The sequence below is a fragment of the Erinaceus europaeus genome, chromosome 1, assembly GCF_950295315.1.
Source record: "Erinaceus europaeus chromosome 1, mEriEur2.1, whole genome shotgun sequence".
Lineage (NCBI taxonomy): Eukaryota > Metazoa > Chordata > Mammalia > Eulipotyphla > Erinaceidae > Erinaceus > Erinaceus europaeus.
This window is the reverse complement of record NC_080162.1, coordinates 172,813,197-172,828,714: the sequence shown is the minus strand read 5'-3', so window position 1 is coordinate 172,828,714 and position 15,518 is coordinate 172,813,197.

Sequence of the window (15,518 nt, the reverse complement as noted above, 5' to 3'; positions counted from 1 at the left end):
ATGATGCTTTTTTTTTTTTACTTTTTTCAAAGGAAAAAAATGTGTCATGACTTTTCCAACAACCCAAAATATAAGCAGTGGAGCTAGGCAGCTAGTTATGTTTATGATATACAGCCCCTGTACTCTAGGTCTCTCTGACCCAAGACAGTGTAAAAAATACCAACTCATTGACTGTTTGGAGGTCTTATTATATACCCTCATACTTGATAATATTAACTATAAAATAGTTCATTGATGTTGTTATTTGAACTAAAAAGTTTAGTGAGGCTTCCCTGAGCAAATGACCCCACCAATGCTTCCTGAAACCTCACCTTTCCAGAACCCTACCCCACTAGGGAAAGATAGAAACAGGCTAGGGGTATGAATATACCTGCCAATGCCCATGTCAAGTAAAGAGCCAATTACAGAAGACAGAAGTCCCACCTTTTGCACCCTATAAAGAATTTTGATCCATACTCCCAGAGAGTTAAGTGATAGGGGAAAGAAAATGGAATGCTCTGCAACACCATTCCACCAGGATCCGAAGTGTTTGTCACCAGGAATCTTTGTTTTATACTATCAGTGAAAGAGAAGTGAATCTGGAAAGCACCAGAGGAACTCACACACAGTTGTGCTTATCTGAGAGAGAAGAGGAAAAAAAGAAAGGCACCTGGAACTAGTAATATGTGTAGGGGTGACTTAGAAAAGAAGTGAAGACAGGACTGCTAAAAAAATGAGAAAAGTATATATGTGCAGATATAGATATATAGGTAGACCCTATGATATTGGGTGTTCAGTGTTGGTCTCTAAGACTAGCAAGTTAGACTTTTAGAGATATCAGTGAAATATAAGTCATGCATTGCCTCTACCACTGTTCCCAAGGCCTCTTCATTAATGTTCCCATTCTGTTAACTCAAAACTGGTTCAAGTCAACTGGCCTACTTATGTCTGCTTGGTGCTAAGTGTCTTTTCTATAATACATTCTGGTGTCACTTTACATGTAGGCCCCAACTTATCATATATCTTGCCCATTCTTATATGCCAACCTGCCTTATCTTCAGTTTTTCAGTTCTTTTCCTTCCACACTCCTCTGATCAACATACCAGACTCTTCCCTCTACTCACAAGGATACATATATTCTCCAGTTATGTTCTTATCTTTTACTACTGCTGGATTTTCCAGGGTTTATCACTATGGATCTAACAGAACCCAGCTCATAACAGCGAATTCCAGAAGACTGGTTACTTGGTATTCTATTATCAAGAATTCCCTCTCTACCAGACACCCACAACATACTGGGAAGCCTTCTTCAAAAGATATATAAGTCTCTATTGCACATATTTACTCTACAACCCCAGAGGTCTGTCTTGTGATGCTCCCATTGAAACTTCAGATTTACATTACACTGCATCTTTCCCTATGGCAACACCTTTGATGACTAAGACTAGGCCAGATGACATGACCCAGAAAACAAGAATACATGTTCTATAGCCAAGACTTCTTATTCCAAGTCCCATTCAAAATAGAGAACATATCACTCAGTAGACAATCTAGAGCATATTTCAAGATGTGGAAAATATTACCTTATGTCAAAGGTTCCTATCGGGAAATTTATTTACATCTTGTAGAAGAGGCAAGATACAACAATTTATCTTTTAGAAAAGATGACCCAACTGAATCCCTAAGTAATTTATAAATAGCGGATGTTTCCTCAGTGATCAGCATCTTTGACTACCTTGTTATATATTGCATGTGTCTTACCAGTGCTCCCACCATGCTAACCACTTCTTGTTCACTGTGCTGTGATGCATGTTGTTATACAGATACTCAGCATAGATCTCACCTGATTACACTATAACAGAGCACAGAACCTGTAAACATATATTGTTATCTATGTAAATGTGAATGGGTTCTGCTCTTTCCTGATTGAGATTGAAAAGAATGTTAAATCACCATCATCCCAGACAACATTTTAGCTCACCTGCATGTTAGCTACCAAGCTCAAGCAAAATTTACTAAAGTCATTGACCCCTAGGACCATACCTAAAATAGTCGTTTTAGTTTCTTTCCACCCTAGGATCCCTAGTATCATCTACTCTAATCCTACTTTTTGGATCCTGTTTATTAATCATTTTTCCTGCTTTATATCTCACTATCTTTTAGCCTCCAAGTTGCAGATGCTATCATGATTCCATCCTGACTTCCCTGGACAGATGAACTCACTAATGGGTGCTAAAATCTCACCTCTCCAGAGTTCTATCCCACTAGGGAAAAAAAGAAACAGGCTGGGTGTATGGATTGATCTGCCAATGCCCATGTCCAATAGAGAAGCAATTACAGAAGGCAGAACTCCCACCTTAAGCATCCCAATAAAGAATTTTGATCCATACTACCAGAGGGGGAGAAATGTTAGGATAAGATGACTAGAGGACTCTGTATCCAACTCCATTAGTACCTAGAAGAAACTGGAATATATATATAATAGCCAACCCACACATGTGACCATGGGAGAACTACTGTAGTTTCCAATGAAGGGTATGGGGACACAGAACTCTAGTAGTGGGAACAGTGTGAAATTATACCCCCATTATCTCCCAATTTTGTAAATCAATATTAAATCACAAATAAAATCAAAGTATATACATATGTGTGTATATATATATATATATATATATATATATATACTTTCTTCTAGCATTTGCCCTTCTTCCGTAGCCAGTCAACAGCGTCAGGTTGAGCCTGATGTAAAGTTTCAAGACCTCCTTTGAATCTGGAGAGGTGGCAGTCGTTGACTATGTGGGTCATTGTCTGTAGCCACAGGGGCAGTTCAAATCACATGTCTGCACACTGTATACTTGAGCCTATATTAGTCTGCACTAGCAAAGATAACATACCTAGTACAATACTGCAACCAGAGTTAGTGATTGAATTATCAGTAATCCAGTCATTCTACAAATATTCATCTGGTTTTCTGCAATGACAAGACTACTAAAGTAAATGGACCTATGATGTGGACCATCTTCTGCATTAATGTATCTTAGAGTAGCTTTAATTTTGGTCATTCTTCCACATCACTCTCATCAATTGCAATATTTTTTTTGATTCATCATCTTAGAATACATGGTGATGTTGAGTGAGGGGATGGAAGCAAAGTTGCAGAAGTTTCCCCTTAACCATGCCCACTGTGATAGTTTTCATTTGATAAAGTGAGAACAATTTAAGGTAGGAATTACACTCCCCCAACAGCCAAGTGTATTAATCTCAATTGTATATTTGAGAGTGCAAGAGAGAGATCATTGAATGGGTCCACAGATTTACTGGACTCATGAAGAGTCAGACTCTGACCAAGATTCTTTTTATTATCAAGTCCTTGTATGCCTCTAACACTGTTCTTTGAAACTCTTGAATCTAAATTTCAAAACCCAAACCCTCAAAATATCTAGATAGTCCTTTCTCTTAGTATGTATTTTCTAAAGTAAGTTCCCATGTGTGTCTTTTTTATTTAGGGTGGAATGGGGGGAGTAACACAGTTTTCAATTTTGTTTTGTTTTTTAATGGCATTATGAGGTGCTTACTCAAGGAATGAATATTGAAGAACTTACCATTTAGAATATAACATAAAAGGTTCAATACTGGTAAGCAGTATCACATTCTGCTTTGTTCCATTTCAGAATTTCAGCAGACTGCTAACATCACATTTGTCTATGGGCTGAATGCCAACTGCTCCTGAACAATCCCATAATTCCAATAATTCGAAAACAAAAGGGGAGACATCCTGGAAGGATGAATAAAGACCGCAGGGCTGGAGTCTGGCAGCAGAAAGGACTGTGATTCAGACCCTGCTGGGTTCCCAGGCTCTCCTGCCCTTCTCTTCCCACAGCTGAAGCTGTTTGAACCCCACCTGCTAGCAGTCTTTGCATTGTCCTGAGGCTCCAGTTACACACTCATCAGGTCATTGTAAAGTAGTATGAATGCCAGAGATTCGCAAGCTTGACCTGCATTTGTGAAAATGCTGATTGTCTATACCACCCTAGATTTTCTTAGTCGGAGTTGCTAGAGGCTATCTCTAGTAGCATGGTTTTTTAAAATTTTCCCCAGTTGATTCTGCTCATGTCTAAGATTCAGCAATAATAATAAAGGTCAAATGTTCTACACTAGTGTGCTCTCAAAGTGGGATCACTGGCCAAGCAACTTCATCATCATCGCCACCATAGAGAAACCGCATTCTTCTTTTTTTTTTTTTTGTAATTTTTAATTTATAAAAAGGAAAAAGGAAACATTGACAAAACCATAGGCTAAGAAGTGTACAACTTCGCACAATTCCCACCACCAGAACTTTGTATTTCATCCCCTCCCCTGATAGCTTTCCCATTCTCTAGCCCTCTGGGAGTGTGGACCCAAGGTCATTGTGGGATTCAGAAGGTAGAAGGTCTGGCTTCTGTAATTGCTTCCCCACTGAACATGGGCGTTGACAGGTCAATCGATACTCCCATCCTGTCTCTCTCTTTCCCTAGTGGGGAAGGGCTCTGGGGAAGCGGAGCTCCAGGACATATTGATGGGGTTGTCTGTCCAGGGAAGTCTGGTTGGCATAATGCTAGCATCTGGAACCTGGTGGTTGAAAAGAGAGTTAACATACAAAGCCAAACAAATTGTTGACCAGTCATGGACTTAAAGGCTGGAATAGTGCAGACGAAGAGTTGGGAGGGTCCTCCATTTTGTAGATAGCTAGTAGGCATATTTTAGTTAAATTCCAAAGGGCCTGTAGCTATTCTAATTTTTTTTTCTTTTTCTTTTTGCCCCCAAACCTGAAATCTGATATGCCAGGGGATCCAAGTTATTGTCTGGGGAGATAATGTCATGGCTGGAAAAAGGACCAGAAAGCTGGATCAGGGAAGAGAGTAGCTACTTAATATGGGAAAGGTGAATAAATATTGTTGACTGTAAATCCCATCGATTTGATATGATCTGGGGCCCATATTCAACTTAGGAGCCTATGTGATCTCTGCATCCCTCTAGATCTGAGCTCACACTCTGTGGTCATGAGTAGGAACATTCCATGCTGCCCCAATATCAACCCATCTTCCTCAGGCGTAGCATAGAGTATGTTGTCCATCTTCGCTTCAGAGGATGGACACCATCCACAGATTCTTAAGCTCTACCCCAGGCTTTCTGGAACACAAACCCCTGAAATGTTCTAGTAATCTGTAGTAGAACAAGTCTTCCAGGTGATTCTTATGCGTGCTCAAGTTTGAGACTCACTGTTCACACCTCCATTTACTTCCAAAGACTATGGTGGGTTGTTTAAAAAGTAACACATTTTTGCATAGAAAACAGAAAGAAAAAAACCACAACTTTTCTAACAACCAAATAGGGTGGAAAATGGGGAACAGGATATGTAGACACACAATGGGCATCACCCTAACCTATCTAGCATTCTCCATGTTAAGCCATACAGATGCAATGTGTCCCCTGATATGACAGTGAAAAAGCACTCCACTTTCGTAATCTTCTCTCGAAATAGTCAAAACTCAACTCTAATCAAAAGAAGGCATTATCCATAAGAAGGCAAAATTGAAGGACATTCTACAAAACATTATTCAAATATCTCTGGTCCATGAAAAATAGGCACTATTACAGAGACTAGAGTAAACTAAAGAGACAGAATAATGCAATGTAAGATCTTAATTAGGGTTCTGGAACAGAAAGGACATGGATGGAAAAAGTGGGGAAATCTGAATCAAACTGATGGTTTAACGTTCAGTATTGTGCAAAGTTCATTCTTAGTTTTGACAAATGTACACCATAATGTAAAAAATGCACCATATGAATAAATGGTATGGGGAGTCGGGCAGTAATGCAGTGGGTTAAGCGAAGGTGATACAAAGAGCAAGGACCTGTGGAAGGATCCCAATTTGAGCCCCTGGCTCCCCACCTACAGGGGAATAGCTTCACAAGCGGTGAAGCAGGTCTGCAGGTGTCTATCTTTCTCTACTCCTCTCTGTCTTCCCCCCTCTCTCCATTTCTCTCTGTCCTATCTAACAAAGACAACATCAATAACAACAACAATAATAATTACTACAACAATTTAAAAAAGGGCAACAAAATGGAAAATAAATAAATAAATATAATTTTTTTAAAAAAAGAGAAAATGGCATGAACAGTATTTGGAAAACCTCTGTATTATATCTGAAACTTCTCTGTAAATATAAATTTATTGCAAATTTAAAAAATTGAAAACAAGTCAACAAATACCAAAAGGTATACCCATGTCATTCACAGACAAGCAGCAGCTACAGTACCTGAAAATGTGTTGATACAGATTGTTAAAACTCAGACCACACATGCTAGAATCAGTCCCTACATTTTTTTTTAGAAAAGTTCTGTAAGTGATAATTGAATATGCAGTAAAATTGGAGAACCTTTGCTCTTTACTATAAGCTTGGGATTTAGCACCCATGGAACTTAGCTCAATCCTGAAACACAATACCAGTTCTGACACTGAGCATCTCAGTTTTCAACCTAATTCAGTTTCTTAACTTCAGTGAGAGGAGTTAACAACTCCAATGGGGCCCAGACTCTATTATGTAGTCACAACACATTTTGCTCCCTAAAAACTGAATACTGAATACTGAATAGGGCTGGCTGTGGCACAACCTATAGAGTACACTTATTACTATGTTCAAGGAATGAAGTTCAAGTCTCCAGGCCCCACCTACAGGGAGTAAGTTTCACAAGTAATGGAGGGCTGCTACATTTGGAACTCTTCCCTTTAAATGTCTGTCTCTCTCTCTCTCTTTTTTTTTTTTGTTGCCACCTGAGTTACAACTGGGGGCTTGGTGCCAGAATGACAAATCTATCACTCCTGGCATTCATTTTTTCCTTTTTTTTTTTTTTTTTTGGTGCCCACCCCTTTCCTTTTGTTTTTCTTTTTAATTTTTTTTTAGGACAGAGAGAAATTGTGAGAGGACAGGAAAGTAGAGAGAGAGAAAGATACACACCTGCAGACCCTGCTTCACTGCTCATGATGTAGACCCCCTGCAGGCGGGGAGCAGGAGTTCAGGAGCTCGAACCTTGAATCCTAGAGCTCAGTAACATGTGCTCTTAACCAGGTACACCCCTTGCCCATTCCCCCAATGTCTCCTTCTGTCAAAAGGAAAATAAGAGGTCACCAAGAGTGGTAAATTCCTTATGCATGCACCAAATTTCAGCACTAACCCTGGTGGCAATCAAAAAGCTAATAATGATAATAACAGTAATAAACTGACCACTTGCATATGATCTCTAATTCTAATTTGTCTGATATTTTAAGTGCTGCCTTCCGGAAGCCCTCTGTCACATGTCCCAAGCACCACCTGTGCTCATTACTGCAGGGATTTCCACCTATTGTCACTAGAGCCCCAGATGTTGTCATTTATTTTCCAGATTCAACCCTGCCTGGAAATATCAAGAGATAGAGTGGTATAAAGAATGCTTATGTCAACACAAAGGGAAGGACTTTCAGAGATCCTGATATTTGCAAAAGAGAGAGTGAGAAAAAAGAAAAAGCAATGATTCAACGGGAACTGCGATCAGAGATCATGGCTTAGAGCCAATGGAAGGCTGAGAATAAAACTAGAAAAGTCAGCAATTTCTTGTGCCTAGACTTTTGTTTGTTTGTTTGTTTAACACTTGTGTAATGAAATTTTAGAAATAAGAATGTGCTAAGGTGGCCAGTGGCTGCGTACCTGGTTGAGCGCACATGTTAACACTGCACAAGGACCCAGGTTTGAGCCCCCAGTCCCCTCCTACAGGTGGGAAGCTTTGCGAGTGGTGAAGCAGGGCTGCAGGTGTCTCTCTGTCTATCTCCCTCTCTGTCTCCTCCCCTCTCAATTTCTGGCTGTCTCTATCCAATAAATAAAGATAATAATAAAAACAAAGAGAGAAGAATGTGCTGATTCTATAGGCAGTTTTCTGGTGAAGTATTATAAACCTCAGGTAGAAAGGTGAGCATGAATTTTTCCCCAGGTCTGTTAGCACTGATTTTATTTAGGAGATGGGAATGGAATGAAGTAACTACTGATGATTAGAAGTCAGGAGAAATTATGCCTGGAAAAATGAGTCTTACTGCTTGCTGTAAAGGTCCTGTTGATGGGGAAATACTAGGCACTCACCTCACTGCATGTTGGCCAACTATCATCTTCAGGAAGCATTGTGTAAATTGGACCACAGACATGGGTTTTTCAGGGACTAGGGACATTCAAATGATTTAGGAGCAGCCAAGGTAACCATGTAGTAAGCCCAAAGCAACCTGGATGGTGGGAAGTGGAGAGAAGTCCACAGGACTCTACATCTCTCTGAGGCATGAAAGAGCTCCAGATAGGACTGGAGCCTCCCACCAAAGGCTATAGGTGTTTGGCCAGTCGAGGAAAGACAAATAAAATTCTCTCTGAGTGTGTTGAACTTGCTCAAGTCACAGGGAAATGAATATTTGCATTCTAGTCAACATACTCTATAAGGACACAGGTTCCTAAAGTATATGTGTCATTTTTTCTAAGCTCCACTTTTGAAAAAAGAAACTGCAATCTTAATGCTGATGAATGGTGTACAGAGAGTTTTCCCACATGTTAATCAGAGCAGACAAGAGATCATCTTTCACAACATTAGTGACTAACACCTTTGCACAATTTGCAACAAGGAAGCAGGAGAGCTGGGGGGGGAAGGGAGCCAGGGTTACCTGAGGACAGTGACTCCTTACTGTGGTGGAAAAGGGACACTGAATCTTTTTTTTTTTATAAAAAGGAGACATTAACAAAACCATAGGATAAGAGGAGTACAGCTCCACACAATTTCCACCACCAGATCTCCATATCCAACCCCCTCCCCTGATAGCTTTCCTATTCTTTAACCCTCTGGGAGTTTGGACCAAGGTCATTGTGGGATGCAGAAGGTGCAAGGTCTGGCTTCTGTAATTGCTTCCCCGCTGAACATGGGCGTTGACTGTTTGATCCATACTCCCAGCCAGGCACACTGAATCTTAAGGTGGACAGGACTGACTTCGGTTGTCAACTGGAGGGTGAAAGCCCACCATTTTATCAAAAAGCTTGTGACATCATCTAATTTCATCTCCAACTAAGATATTTAGTTCAAGATGTTGACATCTTAAGAGTCTAAAAGTTGCAATGAAGCACCTAATAATAATAATAATAACTGTCACCGATGGCAAAGAACATATATACTTGGCTTTGAACTTACAAATATTCATTATGAAATTAGCTTCAGTTAGGCACTTTGTGAGTAATGTATTCATCTTATCTTAATATCAGTCATAAAATCTAAAGTGAATGATGACATTCCAGACACAGTTGCGTATGATAATTCTTCAGCAGGTTCGGGCAATGCGGAGTAGCTGTCTGAAGAGGATACATCATCTCACACTATTTTAATGATGATGGTTCTACTGGAAGGAACCTAAAAACATTAGTGTTTGGGCCTTCTTTCAGGAAAAGCAAAGATGAAAAGCAAGTACTAGTTTGAAGCTAATACAGGTACTTTTCACCATCCAAAAAAGTAGAAAGTCATTATTTAGTATAATTTGGTAGGTTACTTTAGAGGATCCTAAAGTGCTACTACCGTGAATCTATATGGAAAAAAATTTAGTGTTTCTAGACCAGAATAATAATAACAACAATGGTAATAACCACCTACTAAATCTTAGCAAATGAGAGCATTTTGGTTGTTGGCAGTGGGGAAAACCTGTAGAAGAGATTGCTCCAAACAGATGAAGAATTATTTTAGAAAAAAAAATTTTTTTAAGTAAGTACCAACTACTTGAAAAAGCAATAAGGCAACCCAGGTGATGACATAGTGAGTTGAGCACCAGGCTTTGAGTGCATATGAGAGCTCTACTTCAGTCCAGGACATCGTGTATGCTAGACTGTTGCTCTGCTTCTTTCACTCTCTTGCTTTCTCTCGTTAGTAAAAAATAAATAAATATATCTTTTATTAATTCTTTTAAGGCCTGGAAGTAGCATGTCCCGTTGGGCAAACACATTACCATGCACAAGGATCCAGTGTCAAGCCCTCAATCACTACCTATAGGCAGAGGCTTCATTAGCAGTGAAGTTGTGTTACAGGTGTCTCTCTCCCTCTCTAGCTCCCCTCTCCATTTCAATTTCCCTTTGGTCTACCCAGTAAATAAAAACAAAGTTTAATCACTTTTTAAATACTTATTTATTCCCTTTTGTTACCCTTGTTGTTTTGTATTGTTGTAGTTATTATTATTGTTGTCGTTGTTGGATAGGACAGAGAGAAATGGAGAGAGGAGGGGAAGACAGAGAGGGGGAGAGAAAGATAGACACCTGCAGAACTGCTTCACCGCTTGTGAAGCGACTCCCCTGCAGGTGGGGAGTTGGGTGCTCGAACCAGGATCCTTACGCCGGTCCTTGCATTTTGAGCCAGCTGGGCTTAATCTGCTGCGCTACTGCCCAACTCCCAAATTTAATCATTTTTAAAACAACAACTACTGCTCATTCATCTATGGTCACAGAATTATATACACTGATTGAAAATACAAAAAATATGAAATAAAGTAACTAGAATTAAATGCATTAAGTTAGCGATGAGTATCTTAGGTAACAGGACTATAGGAAATTTAATGTTTTCTTTCTTCCTCCTCGATAATTTCAATATGTCTAAACTTTTCTTTAATTAAATGAATAAATTCTATTTTAAAATAAAAGAACAAGTGCAGTGTGACCTCACTGATATAAAGTGTCTAAAGCAGTCAAAAATCTTGGAAACAAAAGGCAGAAGGTAGAAAGGTAAACACCAAGGGCTGGAGAGGATGGTGGACATATCAGTGCTGGAGGAGAGGAATACAAGGTCTCACTGTTATAACTAAGTTCTAAATATCTATTGCCCAATAGTGTGAATATTGTTTGTGCATAGAAATAGCTATGGTGGCATTTTTATATTTTGAGATATTTTAATGCCAGTTAAGATTTTCAAAAATCAATTATGCTCAATAAGCATTTATGAAACTGAGGGAGCCCGGCGGTGGCACAGAGGGTTAAGCACACATGGCGCCAAGTGCAAGGACCAGCTTGAGGATCCTGGCTCCAGCCTCAGGCTCCCCACCTGCAGGGGGTTCGCTTCACAGGTGGTGAGGCAGGTGTCTTTCTCTCCCCTCTCTGTCTTCCCCTCCTCTCTCGATTTCTCTCTGTCCTATCCAACAACGACAGCAATAACATAAACAATAATGACAACAACGACTATAAACAACAAGGGCAACAAAAGAGAAAAAATTTTTTTAAGTTTCTTTTAAAAAAAAAGAATTTATGAAACTGACAAAGTATTATATGTTAATCCAGAAATTGGTCTCAAGTACTCTCTGCTACTGGCACCATGAAGAAAGAAATAGGACACACAGGAAGGGGATTTCCCCAGTTTTGTAGGTGGGAAATTGGCTGCTAATTCAATTTAAATAATCAGTGTCTGTAGGAGAAGCAGTTTTAAACATGCATAGAAAGTAGATTATACAGATCTGAATCAAAGGAAATAAAGACCTACATGAGAAAAAAAATGTAGGATGATCTCATCTCAAGATCCTTAACTGTTTCTGGAAGAAGAAGAAGAAGAAGAAGAAGAAGAAGAAGAAGAAGAAGAAGAAGAAGAAGAAGAAGAAGAAGAAGAAGAAGAAGAAGAAGAAGAAGAAGAAGAAGAAGAAGAAGAAGAAGAAGGAGAAGAAGGAGAAGAAGGAGAAGAAGAAGAAGAAGAAGAAGAAGAAGAAGAAGAAGAAGAAGAAGAAGAAGAAGAAGAAGAAGAAGGAGGAGCAGGAGGAGGAGGAGGAGGAGGAGAAGAAGAAGAAGAAGAAGAAGGAGGAGGAGCAGGAGGAGGAGGAGGAGGAGGAGAAGAAGAAGAAGAAAAAGAAGGAGAAGAAGAAGAAGAAGAAGAAGAAAGAAGAAGGAGAAGGAGGAGGAGGAGGAGGAAGATGAGGAGGAGGAGGAGGAGGAGAAGAAGAAGGAGAAGAAGAGGAAGAAGAAACCTTCTCCCGAATTGTAATACATTTACAAGTTCCAAGTATTAATGTGTGGACATATTTTGGGGAACCACATTCAGCGAGAAAATTGTAAGAGAGAAAGGACATTTATACATCTCATTACTCAAGCAGTAAGAAGCCCTGCACTTAAAAGTACAACTGAAGTTTTTAAAAGAAAAAAAAATCTTAATTGCATGCCATTTCTTTCCCCTAAATGTACTTGAGACTCTCTTTTAACTATAAGTATAAACACAAAGAGGAATATGGCCCAAACTCATAAAGCCCAGTGGGGGAAAGAAGCTTGTAATGAATATAATTGTAGTGCACTATTTACTCGTTATAATAGACAAACGTTCAAAGTATAGCGGAAGCCCAATGAGAGGTAGAAGTAATTTTCTGCAAGATCAAAGGAGAGTTTACTGAGTGGAAACTTGGGGTGAGGGGGAGGGAGGGGAGGAGGCAAAGTGTAATTCCAGGAAGAGGTCTCATGATCAGGAGCTCAGTTCCAGCATGTGCTCACTGAGCAGTTAAGGCAGACTGAGCAGTTGGTGACCCTAGAAGGGAAGGTCTATGGTGAAAATGAAAAAGGGATTGTGGTAGCAGCTGGACATGTAAGAAGGTCTTTTTCCTTTTTGATTTGTGATTCTTTTTTTCGCTTTTACTCTTTCTGGTTAGTTTTAAATTGATGGGGTGGGGTCAACAGCATAGTGTACTGCTTTGCCTCATACCTGATCCACCTTCAACCCCAGCTTCCACCACAATGAAGAAAGCTTTGGCTCTGTGGTCTATCTTCCTTTCTCATTCCCTCTCCCTTGTGTCTCATTCTTTCTATCTGAAGATAAATAAATAAATAAATAATTGAGAGAGAGAGGAAAGACCACAGGGATTTACTATTTTATACAGTGCTAGCACTAAAACTTAGGGCCTCATGTACATAATGTATGTATTGTTTTTTAAAAATTTTCTTTATTGGGGAATTAATGTTTTATAGTCAACAGTAAATATAATAGTTTATACATGCATAACATTTCTCAGTTTTCCACGTAACAATACAACCCCACTAGGTCTTCTGTCATCCTTTTCTAGAACCTGTACTCTCTCCCCCACCCACCCCAGAGTCTTTTTACTTTGCTGCAATACAATGTGTGTGTTCTATTCTTTTTTAAATATTTTTAATATTTATTTATTTATTCCCTTTTGTTGCCCTTGTTGTTTTATTGTTGTAGTTATTCTTGTTGTCGTGGTTGTTGTTGGATAGGATAGAAAGAAATGGAGAGAGGAGGGGAAGACAGAGAGGGGGAGAGAAAGATAGACACCTGTAGACCTGCTTCACAGCTTGTGAAGCAACTCCCCTGCAGGCGGGTAGCCAGGGGCTCGAAATGGGATTCTTATGCCTGTCCTTGCGCTTTGCACTACGTGCGCTTAACCCTCTGTGCTTCTGCCGACTCCCACAATGTATGTATTCTATCATCAAGCTGCTTCTCACCCTTCTTTCTTTTTTGTAAACTGAATTATAATAGCCCCATCGATCAGACCTAGGGCCCAATTTATTCGCATTTAGCGCAGAAGCCTGGGTAGTCTTTGAGTCCCTGACAGTCTGAGCTCTCAGTCCAAGCTCTCAGTCCATGGTCACAACTAAGAACATTCTAGGCTGTACTCATTTCAGGGTCAGTCTTCCTCCAGTGACAGAGTAGGCTAACCCAGCCTCACTTTGGAGAGTGGGGCAATTCCTACCATTGCTGCTCAACAGTTAATGGTATTTATATACTTTGCTCAGATTTTGGGAGCAAACCCTCTGCCGTAATCCAGCTTTCTAGTCCCATTCTAAACTCTGACACCAACTTCCCAGACAATATTTTTAGTCCACCTGCATGTTAGTTATTGCGCTCAGGCAAAAGTGACTAAATTCATGGGCCCCTTGGAACATACCTAAAATAGACTTCATAACTTCTTTCCGCCCGAAGACCCCTGATTTCATCTGCTCTTTTCCTACATTTGGGTTTCTAAACAATTTCTCCTGCTTTATATCTTACTGCTGAAACCACTAAGTTGCAGACGCTACTATGATTCCATCCTGATTTCTCTCAGCAGATGACCTCAACAATGTGTCCCAAAGTCTCACCTCTCCAGATCTCTGCCTCAATAAGGCAAAGATAGAAACAGGCTGGAGGGGATATAGATCAACCTCTCATGCAAATGTCCAGCAGAGAAGCAATTACAGAAGTCAGACCTTCCACCTTCTACACCCCATAAAGAATTTTGGTCTATACACCAAGAGGGATAAAGAATAGGGCAGTTTCCAATGAAGAGGATGGGACTCTGGTGGTAGGTACTGTGTGGAATTGTACCCTTGTTATCTTTCAATCTTGTTAATCATTATTAAATCACTAATAAAAATTTGAGATATAATTAATGTATGACATTATGTTAACTTTAGATGTATAAACTAATGATTTGATATTTGCATATGATAGGAAACGATCACCAGAATAAGTTTGTTAAAATATGTTCTTCTCTAACCATCAGAAACATGCAAATCATAACCACAATGTTATATCACCTCACACCTTTCTGAAGGTTACTATTTTTAAAATAACATACATACACAAAAGGGTTTGGAAAGAATGTGGAAATCTTTATCCTTAACTTTGCATCCTATTCTAATAAAGTCCTAGAAAATTAGAGTCATTACATGATGAAAGAAATTAGACTGCTGTGGCCAGGTGGTGGTGCACTTGATTGAGAGCACATGTTACTATGTGCAAGGACCCAAGTTCAACCTCCCAGTCCCCACCTGCAGGGGGAAAGCTTCACAAGCAGTGAAACAGTGTTGCAGGTGTCTCTCTGTCTCTCTCCCTTTCTATCTCCCTACCCTCTCAATTTCTGGCTGTCTCTATCCAGTAATAAAAATAAAATAAAATAAAAAGAAAGAAGACTGCTATTTGCCACCATTTCAGGCTCTGAGTTATAACTCATTCTCTGTGGGCAGAGGCTTTCAAACAATAGCTGGAATGACAATAGGGGGCAGGTGAAAAAATACACAGAGCTGTCAGAAGGAATGCTGTTGCAGTAAAAATAAATAGTATATGGGATATAAGAAGAGTACTCTAGTAGAGGCAAGAAACAAAGATGAGGTCCAGCAGACAGTGCCTAGGTAGTACATAGGACTTACATGTAAGGGTGTCCTGTTCTATTCCTGGCACCACCAATAGTTAGAGCTGGACAGAGTTCAGGAAGGAAGGAAGGGAGGGAGGAGGAAAGGAAGGGAAGGGAAGAGAAGGAAGAAATAATGAGAGAGGGAAATGGGAAGGGAAACAAAGAAAGGAGGAAGAAGGAGGTAAAGAAAGAAAGGAACAAAGAGAAAGAAAGAAAGAGAGAGAGAAAGAAAGAAAGAAGGAAAGAAATAAAAGTGTAGGAAGGGAGAAGTGAAGGAAGGGACAAATGGATTAGTAATTATTAATTTTCTAACCTATATTGAGTCAAGTCTAAAGTTTCATTGGAAGTTTTAAAAATAAAAAGGTCC